This window comes from Zonotrichia albicollis, chromosome 5, assembly GCF_047830755.1.
Source record: "Zonotrichia albicollis isolate bZonAlb1 chromosome 5, bZonAlb1.hap1, whole genome shotgun sequence".
Taxonomy (NCBI): domain Eukaryota; kingdom Metazoa; phylum Chordata; class Aves; order Passeriformes; family Passerellidae; genus Zonotrichia; species Zonotrichia albicollis.
The window spans coordinates 33,574,335-33,591,197 of record NC_133823.1 but is presented as its reverse complement, the minus strand read 5'-3'; the positions used below and the strand labels follow the sequence as shown (position 1 = coordinate 33,591,197).

At 40.1% G+C, this 16,863-nt stretch overlaps 1 protein-coding gene across 1 annotated transcript in view; it reads right to left on the bottom strand.

Annotated features, from left to right (window-relative positions):
• The window catches only part of GALNT7 (polypeptide N-acetylgalactosaminyltransferase 7), an 88,876-nt gene extending 77,405 nt beyond the window's left edge, over positions 1 to 11,471 (bottom strand). The window contains exons 1-2 of the mRNA XM_074541293.1: positions 10,077 to 11,471; positions 9,212 to 9,340 (exon numbers count right to left, since the gene is read on the bottom strand). The gene's annotated coding sequence lies outside the window, so the exon portion shown is untranslated. The remainder of the gene's footprint in view (positions 1 to 9,211; positions 9,341 to 10,076) is intronic.
• Positions 11,472 to 16,863: the final 5,392 nt, after the last annotated feature.

The window sequence follows — 16,863 nt, the reverse complement described above, 5'->3', positions numbered from 1 at the left end:
CCCTTGTTCTGTGTACCACTGTAGTGAAGCACAGAATCACAGCACTAAAAACAGACTGTTGATTAGCAATGCAAAATTTAGATGCAATTATGCAAGGTGCTGGCTGTCTCAAGCAGTGCCACCTTTGTATAATGAGGGTGAAAAGTATCGTGACTTTTGGAATCAATGCGCAGTAAACATGCATTCATCTATGCAAAGAGCCAGTGGATTTTTTCTTATACCTGATGGTAAAGTACTACATGACAAGACAATTTATTAGTTGCAGAACAAGAAATACCAGCTATTGGAGATGTATTAATATGAACTTTAAAACACAGGCAAAGAACTGCCCAGGCATTTCTGCAGTGGGTGGGATATGTTTTTAAACTACACCCTCCACTGCTCAAATTATGCCCTTGCAATCTCCTTTAGTTAAACAACAAAAGGATTTTCACTGCATTTTGCACAGGATTGTTGTCAAGACCTTCATTTAAATGCTTCTACTGATACCTTCAGGATTATGTAATATTAAAAATGTAAATAAGATGCAGATTTGTCACATACTCATTTTCCTTTCCTATCTAAGTTGATTACTAAAGGAGGAAATGCTATTCATATATGCTCATTACTAACACACTAAAAAATCCATATAGCGAAACTTCATTTTTTTAAATGTCACTAGAAAAATAGTCAAATCAGTATTAGTCATGAGTTTTGCCTGAGTTAAGATTTACCTACCCTCCACATGTGCACTTGTGGGTCACTGACATACTTAGCACCTGTGTTTGAGAAGTCATCTTATGTTTTATCTCATATTAGAAGGAGGAAGGCAGATTTTCTAGACATATGGTGACTGCACCTGCAGCAAAAGTACAATAGGTGTATTGCAATCCATAGCCAATGCAGTGAAATTGCCAAATCCTGCTTTCTTGCATTTAATGTCTTAGCCTGAACTCGGATAGATAAAAAAAATATTGTCATTTTGACAGGTGAAAAATTTACACTGGCTGGTGATGTGATATTAAAACCACTCCAGCTTAGTGTAAGCTCTCACAATTCACATTTTTCTTCCACCAAGGTCCCCTCCTATGATACTGGACTTCACCAGAGGAGAAGGACTCGCATCTTTTTTGTCATGGTCCAAATCTCTGGCTGTACCTAAGAGTCCTAAGCATATTTTGCTCTGCCTAAATTTCAGTCAGGCAGCTCAACTCAGAGCAGAAGGATGAACTAGATTTCTACTGGTGTTTTTAACTGTGATAAGCTTCCTGATGCTATGCATTAAGTAAGATACCAAAATAACAGTGTGGGACAGTTGCCACTATTGAGAGATTATAGCATCTTTGTCCTTTTGCTTTGGAGATGTACCCCTTCTTGTGCTTCATCACCCAGTTCAGACTCTGTACAAACTGTGCTTTAATAGTGGTAGCAAGATGAAGATCCCAAAATGCTTTCTAATCTTATAATTCCCCATCATGTACAATGCCCACTAGGCTACTAAATTTTCACCATCTTTTTTGTGATTAGCATCTCAAACTCATCAGCCTTAAGCAGCAGAGGAAAAGTTACAGTTGTTAGAGTTATCTATAGTCTTCATGATTGCATCTTGATAAGAGAGAAAGGTGTGCTATTTGTGTGGATTCTACAGGGTCTAAACGTGGAACGCTATTGCCCTGTATGAAGCAGAAAAACATGAAGTTGTTATTCAAAAAGTGTATCAGTCATGTTGGTTTAAAAATGCCCTACATTCAAGAATGTGGATTTTAGACTCAGCTAGGCACAATTTTCCTTGTAACACCTACAGAAGTTAATTAAACTTTGCAATCCAGACAGAGATGCACTATTAGCTCAGACAAGAATGATAAATAACTTGCACTTTCTGAGAGAATGAGTACATATAGTACATGCAAAATGTATGCTATTATTTTAAAAAGAGCTTTTAAGTTTTTATGAGTGCCTGCATGACTTGCATTGTTGTTGAAAAATTAAAACAGTTCATTGTATGCCTTGAATGCTAGAAATTGCTTCATATCATAATAATATCCTCTCTGACCACTCAAAGCTTTCACCTAGTTGTTCCTTTCCTTTTACTGCCCTTTTGTTGGTCTGCCATTCTTTCTTCTCCCTTATAAAAGAAAAAAGAAAAAAAAAGGGAAAGATTGTTTTGTATATTATGAATTCCTCATTAGGCTCCTGATACCAGGATTCCAGTTTCCTGCTCAGTTATCTGGGTACAGTTAAATGATTCTCTCCATTCAACTATCCACAATAATTGCCAGTAGGAAGACAAGTGTTTCACTGTGCATCATGGTGCATGGAAAGGACCAGCAACAGGATCAGCATTTACACCTGTTACACAGCCTAAGATAAAGCCAGATCTTTCTAAAGCTAGTGTCACAGCCTTCCCCCTGCTATTTACAGGTATAGGAGGAGCTTTCACAGTGACCAAACAAGTCTCCAGCACTTTGGGTGATACCAGTCTGTCACTGATGAAACCTGAGACCTGGTATAAAATGCAAACAAAAGGCAGAACCACTCAGCAAATGGATGTCACGGTTCAAGAGCTTCTGACAGTCAAAGTCCTCAACAAATACCTGCACCCTGCCTAAGTTTATGACTTTGATGTTCCTCAGCTCTGCATAACAGCACATGCCTTCATTACACCAATCCTTGTATTGTGCACCAAAACCTGAGCTCCAAAGAAGTGGCAGAAATCAAGCTAACAAATCTTCGTGTAGTTGTCTGAACACAGCCAACTTTCCACCAAGTCTAAGCTCAGGGGTTCTGGGGATGAGCATCCCAATAAGCTTTGAGCCAAGCTAAAAAAAAAAAGTATACAGGTTCTCTTTTCTTTTGACATAATAAAGGCCTGGTGTCCATTGTTGGTTACCTCAGATCTGAAGCTGTCCTGTCCAACTTCTAAAATAAAGAACATCATTATGGAAATTGATCTGTCCAGAAATCCTCAGCAGATCCGTCTGGTTTCCTTCACTCTCCTGTGATTGTTGTGTTTCAAATTCAATACATTATTTTATGTATCCTGCTGACAATGTTTATTTTTAAGAGCATGCAACTCTCAGTGCTCATCTATTCTTCCTTAATGCTGACAGTGCTCTGAACATGGCACTGGCCCTCTGAAGCAAGGCAAATGAAGTAGGAGTCATCTTAGAAATGGTTCTGCTTAACATCAGGACAGAGATTACCTTGCCTTCTGGTTTTGAAATTTCAGTATGCAAAATGCAAAAGGATCTTAGGAGCTCTGCAGGCTTAGCAAAGACTACAAAGTTTGCGTACTGTTATGCTGACCTGGTTCAGCTCTTTCCTCATCTTTCTCTGATGTCTTTTTGCTTGGTACACTGTCTATTGTGTATCCTTGTCCTGTGTTTGCTCAATTGCCTAGCACAGGCCAGTCCAGGCTGTTATTAGAGCACCTACAGGATGGGGCATGTATTTGCATGTCTCTTAATCCTGGAAGAAACTGAGACCTCAGGCAGGCACACACAACCTACTTATCCAGGATTTCAATATGTTTTCTATAGATACAGAACCCCCGCAGGAATTTCAAAAGGTGTATCTGCACTAATTAGAATCCATATCATTTGTGTGCCAGAGCTTTACTCATCACCTCAAATTGCCCTCATCCACCCCAATTTTAGCATTCATATCATCCTGCTTTGTTGTGAAGACATTTGAAAATGAGTTTCAAGCTCACAATCCATCTCTAAAGCAGTAATGAATCCTGTGACAATTTTTTTTTTCAATAAACCAGCTCGCATAGCAAGTCACAGCTTTTATTACTGTTAAATTTCTTAATTCTGTAAGACTCCTGAGTCTGAAATACCTGCAGCTGTTCAGGACCATTGACTAGGTATTTAATCTCTGAGAGTATAAGAACCTTTTGTGCATCAAATTCTGCATACTGCTTTTTTGGGTAGTATTTTAATAAGCTTTCATCACTATTTTTGCCCCATCATTCTTAAGGTCCACAGGCTAGATGCTGAGTATGTATAAATCATGCAGCTCGAAATACATCAAAGGATCTATATTCATTTGTCCCAGGATTTGGCTTCTTACTTCCAGTTTTGCCATGTTTTTTCTTTAACTAATCTTGTGAATGCCTTAACCACATCCACTTCCTACTGTATTCCTCTCAATCCCTTTCAATTACCTCCTTCTTTACTTATAACACACCCTCCCCCAATGATTTCCTTGTAAATCCTTTTAAATCCTAATTTTTCTTCTCCTTCTTTCCTTTTTTTTTTAAATTTTTAAATTAGCTAATTGTTAGAAGCATTTGTAACTCTGAAATCATACTTCTGAATGCATTGTGGTATGTTGACTCTAAGGGCTAAAGTTTCTAAGCAGCTTTCAGAATAATGAGATTTGTGGGCATGACTCCCTTGCACTGCTATAAAGATTTACTTTTTAGAGTTTAAAGATTTTTAAAAAATCGGTTTCTTTGTGCTGCTGACTTGTAAACACTGTGCTTGGAGCATGGATCCTTTACAGCACAGTTAGCCTTTTCTCTTTCAAGTTAGTTACTGTGCTTGAGGAGTTTGTGAACATCTACCCTTAACTTTAAAACCTGAGGGTGTGTCATTCCTAGCAGCAGCTGATACACGCTGCAGTTTTTGTCCAATTTGCCTCCACTCTGCACTTAGCATTTGTGTACATAAAATATTTGCACTACACATTTCTTTAACAGGCAACTCATTCTCGTTCTTTGCCTGACCACATTTCCACTGATAGGTGGCAGCAACTTGTAGATATCTTATGGAAAATCTCAGTCCAATCAAAAATGGTAGACTCATGGGCCACATTCCTCAGGTTAGCAATACCCAAATGTTAATCTAAGATGCTTGGTTTTGCAGACAACTGTTCCTGACATTCCATAGTCCATTATACTCTCTATTATTATTTTCCATCAAACTGCCTGGCAGCACCTCACACGTAACTACTGCCTGCAGCCTGCCTGAGCAGGCGGTGTGGGCTGGCTTTGCTGGGTCTAACCTCGGATCCCTTTGTTTGCCTTGGCAGTGATGCTGTCGCACAGCAATATCAGCGAGCCAAAAGGGTGAGGTGGCTTCACCCACTGCACCGGCTGGTGCTCGGGTGTTTGCATTGCCTCAGGCCAGCCCGGCACTCCTGCACCACACCCGCGGCCATGTGTGCTCTGCCTGGGTGCTGAGGGACATTTGTCAACCTGAAATCCGACATCCTGATGCAATCCAGGATGCAGCCACGTATTACTGCTTGTTTTCCTTCCTTCACCTCCCCTGACACAATGAAACCACATCTCATCCTGCTGTTTTCTTGTGAGCTAGTCAAAGCATGTGTTGAAGCCCCTTGCACACCAAAAATGCATATTGTGCTACTGCTTCCTCAATATATCACCAGATTTTGAATGCCACGGTTTTGCCCCACCAGCAGCTTTTTGGTTAGCTGATGCCATTCATCATGAACTATGGGAAACATAATTACAAAGAACTGGAAAATAAGAATGCTATGCAAGCCTCCTGGAAGGGAGGGAAGAGGGGAAAAAAAAGCTATCTAGTACACGTATAGTTTTTCACACATGGCCTCATCTCCCTTTCACTTTCCTCAGGAATTATGTGATAGTCATTTTACCATGACTCTGTTATCATAAAGTTATACACATGCCTAAGTAATTTGATAAGCAAGGTATTAAGGTTTGTGCTGTGTCTATCATGCTGCCCAAAGCTGCATAAGTATATTGACTTTTCCATAATTAAAACAGCAATATCCATTCATTGAAATTAACTGTTTGCTGAAGAAAAACATAACCAAAACTGTTAGCTGCAGACTTTTACAGACCCTGGAAAATGTTAAGGTTACAAGACTAACATGCATAGACATGAAAATCTGAAAGGCAGGTAGAAAGGCGAAGAATTAAAAGAGAAGTTAAGAACTGTTGAGTATTTCCACACATTAAAGTGTTTAGAAGGTTTCATTCTTATCTATTCCTTGTACCAACTATACTTTTACACTTCTTTTTCAAATCCTTTACATCTTAGTAATACAACTGTCACACCAAGCATTTGTAGGTATCTTAAAGTGTTTTCATTTTGAAGAAAAAAATTTTCCTGTGTTCAGAATCACCTCCTTGCTTAGCATGCACTGGGAGTAGAGAAGGTTGCAGTACTGATGATGTGTCTGAATCCTCAATACATTTCCCATCTAGCACCTGTAACTTCTCCCCTTTAAATACAGAGAGTCTGGGGAGGGGTATGGTAGTGGCATCTTTTTTCTTTGCTTCATTTGCTGCCCAGTGATGTGACTTGGCATGGCTGCTTTAGGGGAGGCAAAGGAAAGGTGACTGGAGTCAGGCTTTTGTTCCTTGGCCAGCACAATGTTTCAGGTCAGTGAGCCAGGCTGCCTTTGCTGCTGTGCATTCACCTTCTTCCCTGTATTAACCCCAGCAGCTTTAATACACCTTTTTCTGGGGACAAAGAAATGCTTTTCTTCCCAACCTAGTGGTTGTCAGATCTAGTTTTTACAGGTTTAAGGAAGCATTACACAAATGCTTTAAGCAGGTAAGAGTGAACTCCTGCAATTATATACAGCCTTAAGCATGAAAGGGCACTGAAAGAATTGCAACTCTTTAAAAAGATTTTCACTCAGAAGGTGATCCTGCCTGGATCTGGTAAATTGATCCAATGGTTCCTACAACTCCCAGATGTCACAAAGGGTGGGACCAAGCTGTGTCTGAGAACCTCAGATCTGGTACTGTAACAAGCACTCCCAAAAGCAGTGTGCTGTGTTTTATACCTACTCTGCCAAGTGCTGGACTGGGACAGTGCAGAACAGAAACCAAAGACATTTTCTGCTTTTTGTGCCAGCTCTTGCAATTCTAGGGTGTTTTCCTTAAGGCCTCAGTCCTTACAGCCTTGTAAATAAATTCTAGCTGTGACAACTGAACAAAACCACAGTCTCCCCATCCTTGCTTCCCAAGCCCTGTCACCCTCCAGGTCCCTCCTAAAACCATGCAAAGTGCTTAAATAGCCCTAAAGGCAATTAAAACATTAAAAATATGCTTTATGAGATAAACCGGAAGTTTTGTATGCCCACCATTGGCAAACTATTTTGTCTTTTCAGCTTCAGACTTGTGCCTCTTTCTCTTTCTTTGAGGATAAAGGGTTTCCCAGGCTTTCTAAAGAATTCTGGTGACCTTTTCTGGACTCAGCTGGCTTTTTCAGCAGGCAGCACTTCTGTTGCCATGGCAGTGGGAGCCAGAGCCCCAGCTCTAGGCTGGGGGATTTCTTCTGAGGCACCATTGCCACAAGTAATAGAGCAATTAGGTGAGGATACACAGATGCTGCCTGCATTTTCTGATATGGCTTATTTTGCTACAGATAGGTAGCTATGGCATTTATGAAGCAAATTACTTCTTGGTGAATTTTGTCATGCAAAAGGTCCACTTAGGGACCTCTTCTATATTTAACTTCACTGTGGCTTGAGAATATGTGCTTCAAAACAGTGAGTGGTGATGCACCCTGTAAGGGGAGTTACAGCAGCTCCATCTTTTTGGGGAGAAGCCAAGTGCCAATATGCATTCTCCTTGTAAATGGTATTTAATTAAGAACTAGCAGACTTCTTGTCCCCCTCCACATGAGCAGCTGCTGTTCACAGTCAGAGTCACAAACCACCCTGCTCTGCAGAGCCGCAGAACTTTCACTGGGGCTTTGCAGATTGGAACATCTCCATGCAAGCAAGCTCATATTTGACCCTTGCACACAGCTGTCACCATTATGATCAGTAAAGCTTAGAGAGAGGCCTGCAATCCATTTTTGTGACCAGATGCACTCTAATGACAGAAGTACAAAATTCCCCTGTGCCACTTCACTGAGCTCACAGGACACAGAAGGACCAAGAATCTGCCCCAGCGTTTTGCACTGACAGCATTCTTCCCAGCCTTTCTATGCTCCCTGCTCATATCTCCCCTCACTTCTCCATAATCTTTGGAAAAATAGGTGCTCTGTGGAGGTAGTTTTTGATTATTTTTTTCCCCTCTGGTCAACTGATTAGATCATATGTTTGGGTTTTTTGGTGTTGGGTTTTCTGAGTTTTTTCAAGAAAACCAGAGAAAAGAGAGGGACCAAGATCTATTCTCAGTGAAAATATTCTTCTTTGGTGAATGTCACCAAATAGTGTAAGATCACTAAACTAACAAAGAGGTTAGGTTTTGTACACTGCTTAAAAATAGAACACTTATGAGCTTATATTGGTTCTCCCCAGAAAAGCAAATAAAGACTATGATTTAGTTAAAAAAAAATCTAAAAAACACCCACAAGAAGATAGACACACCTCACATGCCACATGCTATAAAAACTCAGATCTAAATCACTACTGCTTATCACAGAATAAAAATCCAAAGATCCTTTTACTTACAGAAAACTACTTAGCACACAAATAAAAACCTTGATTTAAAAAAAGATGTAATCTTTAAATGCATACACAAATTGCTGTTAAATAGTCTGTAAACTGCTGCTCTTCTGGGCAGAGTAAATATTTTGTGATATACTGCTGCCTCTTAATCTGAAATGCAAATTGTTTTCTTTATTACTGATATAATAATGCTTTTTTTAAAAGATGAGCTGCACTATTTGTATAAGTCACCGCTGTGCTCAGACACCAAGTAAAGAATATTCCAGCAGGCAAATAATAGAAAAATATATTTAGTTCCCCTTCTTCAAACATATGCTTTAGAAGGGAAATAGTTTTGCTTGATGGAAGCTCTCAGGGGAACTGAAAACATAGGCCTTATTCATGACTAGACTTTCCTTAATTTCATCTCATATGCATTGACAAGACTCTTGTGAGAATTACCACAACTCCAGTCTTGAGGTGTAAACAGGCTGAAGATTATCTCAGTAATGGGTCAGGTGAAGATCTAATGCAAGAGAAAGATTTTTTTCCCATGGAACAGAAATTCAGCAATACTCCCTATACTTAAAGTAGCTGTCACACAGAACATGATATTTACTGTTGTTTTTCATTTACTGGAAATTAGGACGTGGCAGTTCCTAAACTAACAGATACATTTCTTAACAGAAAAGCTGTGCCTCCCCACCTTCCCCTCTCAAAAACTGCAATCTCAGAGAGAGTTAAATTCACAGTTCTTACTCTCAGGTCTACAACTGCAAATGACGTCATGAACTCCCTTCTGATACTGCCACTTGACTTGCCAGCATCAAGAAGTTTAATCACTGACCTGATTTTTGGTTGGTGTGGTCTCATGTCAGTTGTGTGTCCCAGTCCTTGAGGAATCAGGGTCAAACCTTCTTAAAGAGCCACAAATGTGGGTTTCTTGTCACGAACATGGAGAAGGCTCAGCTGGTCACTAAAGAGGAGGTACAAACAAGACCCCGAGTGAAAGAGCTGAAAAAACCCCAACCCTGAGCATGTACTTGCAAAAGCTTTATATAAATCCCTGACATGGTCTGTTGCTCTGTGGGACTGAAGAGGACCTGGCAGTTCCAGCCCCTGATGGCAGTCTCCTGTGCTGGTGGTGCCTGCATGGACCCTCCTGGGGTGGCCTCAGGAGGCACTTCAGGGGGATGCCCATGATGACTGGTTTCCTGCTCTCCATCAGGGTTCTGGGAAGCACCAAGGAGATGACAATAACCAAATAATCCAGACAAAGTGCACATCTTCTCCTCTAGTTCAGGCAGTTGCTACAGAGCCAACCTCTGTGGCAAAGGGCTGTGAGGGATTAGTCTGCAGGTGTTACTACTGGGGTTAGTCCCCCCTTACTGCACTTTCTGAACTCTTGTCACTTCTCTGACTGTTAGGAAACACTATCCTTCTACTTATCAGTTTTGCTTCTCCCTGCCAAAATAAAAGTTTACCCTGGCATTTCCTTGAAGTAGAAGCTTATCAGTTCTAAATCAGGAGGCATGTTTAATTAAAACAGTGGTGAATGTCACTTGAGAATCACTTAAAAAGAAGAAAAAAACACTTAAAAACCCCTGTGTTTCCCCCCCCCCCATATTAAAAGAAAAAAAAAAAAAGAGCTAATTAGAGCAATCATCCAAATACAAACATGCCACCAGACACCGTCTTCTGCATCTACTCACCAAGGCTTCCAGCTGAAGAAGTCACTATAATTTCCCTTCAAAAATCAGAGGGCAGATAGTAGTGCTGACCAGGAGTGCAGACACATCTTCCCAGCTGGCTGGGGCAGCATGTTGTCCAGACCTCAAAGCAATTCCCATAGTGCAGACAGGCAGCACTCCTCCAACTGGTGCAGGGAATGACCAGTCAGAGAAGCAGGGATGTAAGCACCACCACTGAGCAGCTAATGCTCAGAGCTACTGCCCAAGCTGGTGGTGCCAGGCTTTTCCTGATGGGAGTTCAAGGGCAGCTGCCCTATGCAAGCACTAAGGCAGAGCTGTGTCTGTAGACGGAGATCTTGTCCCTGCCCTTCTCAGTCAGAGAGCCCTGCTGCCTCTGCAAGGAGCTGCCCAGACAACAGGATCAAAAAGTGCTCTCACTCTTCCTCATCCACAGACACTGCAGAGGAAGGAGGGAGGCCAGGAGGTAGGAGCCAGGCTTGGATTCTCTCCTTCTTGACTAGCAGGAACACATGACAGCATCTCAGCCTCGAAGTGAGAGTCAAAGCAGAAACCAGTCTCCCTGTCTCTCTTCCTAAGCTGAGAAGCTGCATTTGGAGTTGATAAACATGCTCCACTAACTCTTGTCTCTCAAGATGCAGTTCCTCCTCCTTTCTCTTGTCCCTGCAACAAGTCTTATTACTCTCCTAATACACCCATACCTGCAAGAGATCTTTAAAGCTTTTTCCTTGAAGGTTTGCACCTGATGTTATCAAAGGTAATTAGATAATTGACACACAATTCAGAGAAGGCTCTCTAGTTTCTTTATACATGCTATTTTCCTTGGGCTGTGAACTTTAAATGATGCAAATAGGAAAATTCTCTGTTGTTTTACAGCTTTTAACTTTAGGCTATATTAAAACTAATGCCTAATTGATCTTGATGTATCTAAACCACTTTATTGTTCTCTTAGTAATAATTCTTCTTTGTTCCTAGTTGTTCTCTTGCCAAGGGTTGTGCCTGTAATGTTAATGACTCCAGTCTCTTTAGGAACTTGATGGAAGTTTTTGTTATTTGTCAAAGCCCCCTGATTTAGGATTTGTTTTGTTGTTATAATCACTGTTTCAATGGGAAGATGTTTACCAAATATCTTCAATAGTTTGTTCAATAGAACTGCCTGTAAGAAATTATTCCCAAACAGTTTAAGTGGAAAGGTAAGGTAGAAAATTACAATTTTTTCCCCTGATTGGGCTGTCTTTAGTTTGCATCTGACTACAGTATCCTTTAAGCTCTCTAGAGAAGAAGGAGTCACATTTTCAGTGAATGTTTATAGTTCTCTTAGTTTTGCTAGTTTTGATGTTTAGAGGTCATTGGAAGCAATGTTCACTTTAACTGCTCCCTCAGAAGCAGTTAAAATTAGTAAGTAAGTAAGTAAGTAAGTAAAAATTAGATTGTGTCCACTTATCACAACTCTGACACATGCAGTAGATGTCAGGGATGGATTTAATCAATGATTTTCAAATAGAAGGTTTTAGGATAGATGTACAGCACTGAAAAACGGAAGTTTATCGGTATGCGTAAAATTAAGTTATATGACATAAAGAGATGCAAAATAAAAAAAAAAAGATAATTCCTTTAAAGATAAATAATATGTAATAATCAACTATTTCTTCTTTAGTCTTTGAAGATGATTGACTAATACTGTTTTCTATATGACTCAAACTTTTGCAGTTAATCCTCCTTATGAAGATTATGTATTTTATTTTATGTCTTATCAGTTGTAGGTACAAGGACTAGTGGTGCTTGGAATTTCTAGGGATTCTTTTGTTGTTCTTTGTTGGTAGTTTTTTTTGGTGTGCAAGTGGGACAAATAAATCTTGACTTACATGACTTTTTACTGGAATCAAGTCCTCAAAAACCTTTTCAATGCTTCCTTACTTGTCACTTGAGGGCTATTATGTATATACAACTGTTTTCTCCTCACTTATTTATTTCTCTTATTTAGGTGGCATTTCAAGACATGATTTACAGTATTGCCAGAGCTAACAGTGCTCGTTGTTAAAGGAGATGACTTTGTTTTCTCTTTGTGCTGATATTACAGAGTTGGCATGGCCAGTGTTGCAGGAATGGGAGCAGCAATATGTCCCTGGGCAGCCCTGCAGCTGGCTGGGCTTGTCCGGTTCTTCACCCACCCAACAAAGCAGCTTGTTTTAGCAGCAGCAGATGTACAACAAACTGAAAAATTTATGCTGTAGCTTCTGAGAGGTATTTATTCATTCAGATCATGGTAATTTTCTTGAAACTGCTCTTCAGCAATCTTTTGCTTTGTATCCTGCAATGTAATACATCCAAATATAAAATAGAACAGGTGTACAATTTTTATTCCATAGTTCAGGTTCTTAATTACAGTCCAGAAACTTACAGGCTCTCTGTAAATCCTTTAAGCATGTCCTGACAACATTATTTTAATGCATAAAAGTTGGTCAGTTTCTACAGCTGTTGTTTAATAACATCTAAGCCAACTATCTCAGACTAGTCAGCACAGAAGTGTATGTTTTCATTTTACTTATTATAATATATATTACTAATTGTAGTCTATTGTATAATACTTCAAATGCACACATCTGAAAATATTTCCCCCATTTTTTAGAGAGCTATATTTGTCCTAAATCACAACAATCAAATATTTTGATCTTGTTTCACGAAAATTAGACAACTCCATCTTACTTTAATTGATCTCTACTATAGCTAGCTGCCTATCAGCCCAGCTCATTTCTGTCTGTCTTGCCTACTGGGACATTAGTCAGTGGTTACACAAAGTTGTCTCCAGTTCTTCTTGGCCCTTTATATTTAGTTTATAATAGTTGAATTGCCAGGAAATGTTTTGTCCTGAATGTTGTTTAACAGCAAGTGAAGGCTGTAATTCCAGACTCTCAGAAAAGTGAGAGAAATGGATATTTTGCAGGATACCTGCAGGAAAGTGTGTTTATTCACAGAGATGCCTGGAAAACACTCTGACCATCAGAAAGACTAGTTGATAATTAGAAGCATCTCAGAGGCTCAGAAGGGACCATACATTTCTGTTTTGATACCTAGCACTTGTTAACTCTGTGTGTGTGTGTGTATATGTGTGGACTGGACTGCTGTGAGGTGTTGAGAGATGTGCAATGAGCCACGTTACCTGGAGAGCTGGGCAATATCAACCAGCAGAGTTTGAGGTGGAAAACTGCTGGTGAGGCCAAAGTTGGAAGGAATGTACCCCTTGCTAGGATAACAACTGTGCAGAAAACTCTAACTCCAAAGAAAAGGTTTATATAGCCGTGCTGCAGATTTGTATGAAAAACTGGCAGCAGAGGCCTGACGCATCACTATCCTTCCAGGTGTAGATTACCAAGGTTGTTTTGATGTAGATCAGTAACTGCAATTTGGAGGCTGATAGGACAGGAATAAAGGAAAACAAACTTTAGAATCATAGAGTAGTTTGGGTTGGAAGGAACCTCAAAGATCATCTCATTCCAACTCCCCTGCTGTGGGCAGGGACACCTTCAATTAGACCAGGTTGTTTGAAGCCTCACTCAACCTGGCCTTCAACATTTTCAGGGTTGGGGCAACCACAACTTCTCTGGGCAACCGATTCCAGTACCCACTACCCTCAAAGTAAAAAATTTAGCTCTCTCTTTTCTAGGCGGGACAATCCCAATTCTCTCAGCGCTTCCTCACAGGAGAGATGGTCCATCCCTCTAATTAACTTGATGACCCTGCTCTGCACTTGCTCAAACAGGTCCATGTCCTTCCTGGGTCTCCAGGGCTGGATGCAGCACTGCAGGTGGAGTCTCACCGGAGCAGAGGGGCAGAATCCCCTCCCTTGCCCTGCTGACCATGCTGCTTTTGGTGGGCATGTTTGACTTTCTGGGCTGTGAGGACAGATCATGTCCATTTAGGGGGTCTTATTTTTCTTTTGTATGAAACCTCCATTTCTTGGCTGAAAATCCTTTGGACAGTTAATTATACAGCCTTTATACTGGTACTCTGGTTTCCTAGGAACTTGTGTAGTGAAAGGGCAGGGTATAACTTTATTCCACATGTTCTGGTTGCAAATAAACCCTGGTGGTGCATAAAGACATAGAGGACACCAGTGAAAGGATTCTCTTCTAGTGGGAAGGAAAAGGTGATGTTTTACTGCCATCTCTGCAGCTGTTACTTTGACAATGGGAATCATTACGGATATTGATTTTCCTGACATTCTGAGGAATAAACTAAAGTCCTGTACAGCTGTAAGCAAAAGGCTGCTGCACATTGGACAATCTCTCTCTTTTTGTAAATAAGGCCCCTCTGACTCTCTGCAGCTGGACTAGAGGTTAACCTCTATCATGCACTCGTTACAGATTACACATCCACTTAGATTTGGAATAATGCCTTCAGTTAAAGTTGTCATAACCCCTTTGCGGTTTATTAAAAAAAAAAACAGTTAAAAAAATAATTCTACTCAGTTTCTTGTATCCATATTAGCTCAACAGGGATAATCAAAAGTTAAAAACTTGAAGTCAAGAATTCAGCTGGTTCTAAACATTTGTACAAAGTATATCCACTGAATAAGATGCTACCTGCTCTTACATCCTCCCCTCTCTGGGCAACACTGAATTTTGAAAATGTATGAAAAGTAGATCACCAGAGCAATTTCTTTTCCCTCGAAGATGTTTGTCTGTCTGTGCTATGAGCTATAACTCTTCCACAGATAAAATCTGTAGTGAGACTGGTCCATAATGACAGAACTTCTCCTCAGGTGCCTTTTTCCTCTCCAGCCCTCTGCTAGAACAAGCCAGGTACCCCAAGGTGAAAGGGCTTGAGGCTCTGCCAAGTCAAGATCAAAGTAGCTTTAGTCACTCTTATCTTGAGGAAGGGATCTGCAACAGAAGAAACACCTTTGGCACAGACCAGAAAGGTGGGAAGAAAGAGGACCAGGATTCTAGCAGATAGCAAGTCAGCAGAAGGGATGAAACACAAAATAGGAAAAAAAATTCATACAAAAACTGAAATGCATAAAAGAGGCGAATGCTGCAAGGAGCCATGAAGGCAGAGATACAACATTCTTTAAGAGCTGTATGCGATGTCCAAAGAGAAACACTTGTTATCTTGATCTGCAAAGGGAGTAGGCAGAGCTACTTCACACTAATCCAAGTTGACATTTCCTAGGAAAATTTAGATAAACATTTTTCTTCTTTCAAAAAAGCCTGAGATAGAGAGAAATATTAAACTGAGGTAAAAAAATGGACCATAATATTCTGCTTCTACATACTATCTAAAAAGTAGCCTCAGGAACACACACACACACCTTTAGTGGAAAACTCAGAACAAACTCAGCATCCATCAAAGCTTTTCTCTTTTGTGATCATGTATTTCACAATCAATACATTTCAGATTAGGAAGTTCTCCTTATTCTAAATTTAGGTCCTTGCAAAAGGGCTTGATTGCCTCTCAGTTCCCAAATATTTATGATGGAAGTAAAAATGTAAGCCCTGCTATGAAGAGGTATCCAAAATTATCAGTGGCTGACCCTTGTAGGTCATACTTCCTTCACATACAGAATTAAACCTTTTTCCCTTTCACCATCTATTTCCTCCTTCCTCTCTCAATTAAACTGCCATCTCCTAATCTCACCATTTGGCCTTTCACCTCCTTGAAAGCTCACAATTCTTGATCTTCTTAATCTAGGATCATTACCTTCAATCACTCCTTCAGGCAACTGAAATCTTTTTTTCACAGAGGGATGCCAGAGGCCTACAGATCTTTTGGGTCGATAATATTGTTTTAGTTCTGGTGCCAGTTGGTTTTTGACTAAACTGTGCCTAGTGCTATCTTTTGCTGATTAGATGCTCCAGAGTGATCAGCAGAAATTTGCTTGGACTGTGGTTCCTTCCAAGTTGAGTCATTTAGTGGGGAGATCAAGGATTAATTTAATTAAATCAACGACTACTTTCACACTGTTAGGGATCCTGCTAAGATTAATGAGGACTAAGGTTAATGAGAACCAAGTTTTCCTTTCCAATGTCTTAGTATCTTTAAGATAGTACCACTCACCAGACTTGCCTCACTGCAGCTCCCCTCATATCCTGTACACCGTCCATTATACATATATTTCAATGTCTTATCCATTTGCTTCTCTGAAATGGATCATTCTGAATTTTCCTGCATCTTTTACTGAGTACAAGCTTTTCTGCTGGCCCATTTTGCAAGGCTCCTTCTCATTCATCTATTCCCTGAAGCACCAACCAAAGTGGTTGCACAAAATACACACATTTCTCTTTGTGTATAATTAACCTACTGGACAGTGCTGTGGTAAACACACATTTAGATAAACACAAATTATTATTGTTTTAACCCATGTCCTCTTTGCTCCCCTGTTGTCTGCATTGTTTTCATAGGGCCCACTGAAGCACCTACTGCACTGCCAGGTTCTGCAAAAAAGAAAAAAATACTAAGATAACAAATCCTAGAAACAAGGAAAATCTCAAGGCATACCAGATTGCAATGTTTGAATGCAATTTTTTCAGAAGCTCTTCCTAGATTTTTTCTCCTCTGGCACCGTGATGATAGTAACAAATGCTAGTAACACCAGTTTCAGAAGTCCTGTCCCAGGAGCAGTACCATTGATGTTACTGATACACTGAAAGAACAGAAAACAACTTCACAAGCAAATGTATTTCCTGAATGCTGCTGAAGCTTTGGAAATGTGATGCATTTCTCTGAATTTCTCTAGCTAAACTTTCTCATTATTTGTTTTTACATATGTTTCTTACCTTTTAGAGATTTT